This window comes from Pteropus alecto, unplaced genomic scaffold (genome assembly GCF_000325575.1).
Source record: "Pteropus alecto unplaced genomic scaffold, ASM32557v1 scaffold40, whole genome shotgun sequence".
NCBI classification, from domain to species: Eukaryota; Metazoa; Chordata; class Mammalia; order Chiroptera; family Pteropodidae; genus Pteropus; species Pteropus alecto.
In genome coordinates, this window is record NW_006431919.1 from 17,668,703 (window position 1) to 17,673,513 (window position 4,811).

Sequence of the window (4,811 nt, forward strand, 5' to 3'; positions counted from 1 at the left end):
AGCGTGATCAGAAAAAAAGCCTGCCAAGTCGGCCTGGGATTTGAAGTAATAGCGAGCTCATGCTATGAATAGATTTAAACGCAAATGAACCTTGATTTGTAGCTCGGTCTGCTGAAGGGGCCCGGGGTCCATGACACCCCAATCAGGATAAGCCCATCTGGCACCCAGGTCCTGGTTTCTAAATATTATTCCCCAATAAAAGGAACCAGGGCAACGTCGGGGACAACCTGGGGTTGAAACAGGAAAAATACAAGATGAGCCTGGAGCATCGATTCTTGGCAGAAAATATGAAAGTGACCAAAGAATGAGGGAGGGGGGCGGGAAAGGGAGGAAGTGCGGCCTCTGAGCGGCCGGCCCAGCCGGAGGGAGAAAGAGGTTCTTGGATTCGAGATAGAGCTGAAGGCGGAGCTGGCTGAGTTTCCTGACATCGGATGTGGGGCCGAGAGAAAGAGAGGGCAGAGTCAAAGGCATCTCCGAGATGTTGATCTGAGCCCCTCGGAGGCATCCACTTCTTTATAGACAGGAAACTAAGTCACAGAGAGTCGAGTAACCTGCCTGAGGTCACACAGCTGGTCACTGGCCCAGCTGGGATTTGAACGCAGGCCTCTGGCTTGAGAACCTTTGAGCGGCCTGGACCTGCTGTTGTGCTCAGCAAATGTTAAGCTTTAAGACGAGTTGAAGAGGTAGAGAGAGAGAGAGTCAGCTGGCGGGGGTGGGGTGGGAAGCGCAGCTCGGGAGCACGCGGTGGGGCTCAGGAGGCAGCCATTGGGTGGATTCCGGAAAGGCTGGTACGCCGAGGCCCAGCTGCCACTGTAGTTCCACTCAGATGGCACCGGCTATGCCGGCCTGGGTGAGCCAGCCTGCTTCCTGCGTTGTCCCGGGGATGGGGACAGCACCTGCGGGTGGGGGCCTGGCCCAGGCGCTCCCACTCCCCCATCCAGTGTGTCGTCACCATGGAGAGGCACCCACAGGCCCCACAGTGTTTGGGCAACACAGGCTGGAAGGGCTCCTCCTTGTTCTGGGTCCCAGGCCTAGGCATGTTGGGGTGTGGGCTGGGGGTGGGGCCTGGGGAATTCTGGTACTCGGCTTGGCACCCCGGAGGAGGGCAGAGCCAGAACCAGTACTGCCCTGCTGAGTGCCGGCACCCTTCAGCGCTTCCTCCTTCAGCCCTGCCAAAGAACAGCTGCTATCCCAGTGTGCAGACAGGGAAACCGAGGCTCAGAGAAGCAAGCTCACGTGACCAAAGTCAGACAACCAAGAAGCGGTAAAGTCGGTTTGAATCCTGAAGCCTAAGTTCTTTCCGTCTGTCACAGGCCTCTCGCTGAGCCCAGACTCAGGGCTGTCCATCCCTGAAAACCAAAAGGACTTTCATCAGTTTGGTCTTAAAACTTATCTGGCAAGTCCCAACCCTGCCCTAGGCATGTAATTTCACCATCCTAAGCCTCAGTGTTCCGTGAAACGTTCTGTAAATTGGGGAGTGTCCACGCCTTCCTCACTGGCTGTCATGAGGCCGAGTGACAGATGGTGGGTGGAGCCTAGGGGGTCTGTTTACCAAGCCTTCTGGGAATTCTCGTGTTGGGGGACCACTCTTTTAGGGCATCAACCTGACCTTGTCACTTTCCTGTTCTAGACCCTTTGAAGGCTCCCTGTCACCTTCTGGAAAAGTCCAGGGGCTTTAGCATGACCTGAACTAATAAGAAGCTATTTATTGACAGTCTTTATTATTTTCACTTACTTTGCATAGTCATACGTTTGGATGCAGAAACATCAGTGTGATTATTTATAGAAGACTCCCCCATTGGATACGTTGTGTAATACATGATGTATTTCTCTTTTTAAACCCTTTCAGATTTTTGGAATTCTGAAACCTCCAGCCCAAAGAGCTTGGGATAAAGAATCGTGGACCCTCGATACTCAAAGGCACCTCTCCAGCAGCAGGCTGAGCGCTCACACGGGTGACTGTGTTTGACCTTCACAGTGACCTAAGCAGACTCTATTACTGGGCCATTTGATAGGAGGACGCTGTGGCTCCCAACAGTGAAGCAACTTTCCCAGTTCACTAGAACCTGAATGTCAGACTGCCACCGGGGACACGTGCGTGGGCAACACGTGCCATGGTTTCTTCCTGCCCTTTTTGAAGTCTGCCAGCAGCTGCGGGGCCAGGCACACAGGACCAAGGCGCATGTCACAGCTCTGCCCTCCAGCAGACTGGCAGCATGCTGGTCAGGCCCTCAGGGGAGAGATCTGGCCATCGGGGGGAGGGATCCAAACACAGCAGAGCCCTTGGACTTTATCCAGAAGGCCATGGGGAGCCATGGAAAGCGGCACAGTCAGGCTGGTGCCCTAGGAGAGCCGGGCCCAAACGTGAGTGGGCGTCCCCCAGAGCCTGTTAAACACAGATCCCTGGGCCCTCCCCGGTCCCCGATGGGGGTGGGAATTAACGGGTTCCCTGGTGACGCTGCAGCTGGTGGGGCGGGGACCCCACTTTGAGAACTGCCGCTTTAGGGCACTATGGCGTGGAGGGTGGCAGAAGCACCCCAAGATTTACGGGAAGAAGGGCTGCCATGTATGGGGTACCAAGAATGTGCCACACGGGTCACTCAATCCTCATAGCTCACGGATGGCAGAGCATTGAGACTCAGGAAGGAAACCACTTGCAGGGCCCACGCAGCTGGTCGGTGACGGGGCGGGAGCTCCATCCTGGGGACCTGGGCCACAGAGGGACCCTCCCACTGCCCTACCTCTGAGGTGAAGCCTGCGATGGGCCCTGGGAGGACAAAACTGGATGCTCTGTCCTTAGTAAGCTGCTCTGACCAGTTACCAAGTCAAAGAGTCTACGGGTCAGGCGGACAGACTCTGGGGGTCTGAGGTCCTGGACCCCCACCCGTGCCCCGATGGGTCCCCAGCTGCAGCACATCTGCCTTGACTCCCTGCCATGGCAGCCGGGCAACCAGCTTCTACTGGGCCGGGTTCTACTAGGCTGCCGCAGAGGGACAGGAAGGGGTTGTCTGGGTGAGCACGAAGCCCCCCACCTGTAAAGACATCCCTGCCCCTGCCCTGAATTCCCCGAATGGCTGTATCAGGAAAATCAAGGTGACTTCCCTCACAGCCACTGTCTGCCAGCGAGTTCCTGCCCCTAGCACCTTTCTGAGGGGCCCTTCTCCCTGCACCCCCAGGAAGGGATGGCACTGGGGGGAAGGGTGGCTGTCCTCTCTCTGCTCCCAACGGGGCTTACCGTCCTGGCCCCTTTCCTGGCTGAATGACCTTGAGCCGCAGTCTGGGCTTCTCTCACTCGCAGACTGCCTGTCTCAGAGGCTGTGGGGGACGGGGTGGGGGCTACATAGGGGCGAGGGGTGCTTGTCCGAAGTGTGATCTTCTGAACTCATCCATAGACTTGAGACATGGTGCGACGCAAGCTCACTGGCCCAGCGAGCATGCAGCCGGCCTGGAAGGAAGGAGGTGGGACTGAGGGGCCGTTCAGGAGTGGGCCGAGCTCCTGCCGTCCCAATGTGATGGTGAAGACCAGAGGCCATGATTCACCAAGAGATGCTGCGGTCATCTGAATGTTTCTGAAACTCTGCAGTCCCCAGCCCCTGGTGAGCTCCTGGCAAGGGCGTGGACCTGGTGAGCCCATCATCCAGCAGAGAGACCCAAAGGGCCCGAGGTGGCCGAGCCGAGGGATGCCCACTAGTGTCCCCTTCTCAGGCCCCCTGCAGGGAGTGCGTGGGGAATGCTGGGAATTGAAGCCATTCCTGGGAGCCTCTGTGACTCCATGTCCAGTACAAGCCCCAGCCCATCATCCCGGTGGTCAGTGGGGTGGCCTTCAGGCCCCGTGAGCCTGCCAGGTCCCAAGTCCCCAAGCCCCGTGCCTGGCGGGAAGCACCTCGGCTGCAGAAGTGGGCTGGCCACGGCTTGTTGTGCTGTTGCTAAGCTCTGTGCTGATCGATGGGGCCTCGTGGGTTTTTCCCTCTGGTTTCGTGTTCTGACGGGAACTGTGCGAATCTGGAGCGAGTTAATGGCAGCCGCAGCATTCCAGAGCGTGTGACATTGCGAGCTCCTCCTTGGCCCCGGATCCCGGGTCCACACCCTCTCGGCTGCCTAGCAGGAAGGCTGTGAGAGTGGCTTGGGCTGTGGCTGGAGGATGGTCTCCAGGACTCGACCCTCACTGTCCTTTTTAGAAGCTACCTTGCCTTCCAGGGAGAAGGAAGCGGTTTTAGGCTCAGTACTGAATTCTGCTTCTTGGTTTCACAGTTCCCTTTTCTGATATTTAAAGCTCCATACATTTTGCTCCAAAAACCTTCCCTTGGCTTCACGAACCACAATGCCCTGCGGCATCTCAGCCAGACCCGTGTCCCCCGAATATCCCAGTGCCTGGGTTCACCTCCCCTCCCCCACCTACCCCACCTCCACCCAGCAGGTCTGACCCTCCCTCCTTTCCTTCCTCCCTCCTTCCTTCCTTCCTTTCCTCTCTTCTTCGAGCAATAATCATGGTCTTCTAGTGTTTACACTTTAGAGAGACAGAAGGCGTTGTAAAACTTTTAAGTTATTTGTACACTTATAAATAAAATGTAATATAGTCTACGGCCATGCCGCCCTGAACAAGCCCAACCCCATCTGATCTCGGAAGCTAAGCAGGGCTGGGCCTGGTTAGTACTTGGAAGGGAGACCACCTAGGAAGACCAGGTGCTGTAGGTGTAAAAAATAAAATAAAAAATAAGGGATTGTAAGCTGACAAGGTCCTTGCAATCTGTGAGGTCAACCAAGGGTTGCCTCCCCTAAAATAAATAAATAAATAAAATAAAAGTGTAATA

The 4,811-nt window shown here is 56.2% G+C and overlaps 1 pseudogene; it reads left to right on the top strand.

Moving 5' to 3' along the window:
- Positions 1-4,576: 4,576 nt before the first annotated feature.
- Positions 4,577-4,695, top strand: LOC112475355 (annotated as a pseudogene).
- The last annotated feature ends 116 nt before the right edge of the window (positions 4,696-4,811 follow it).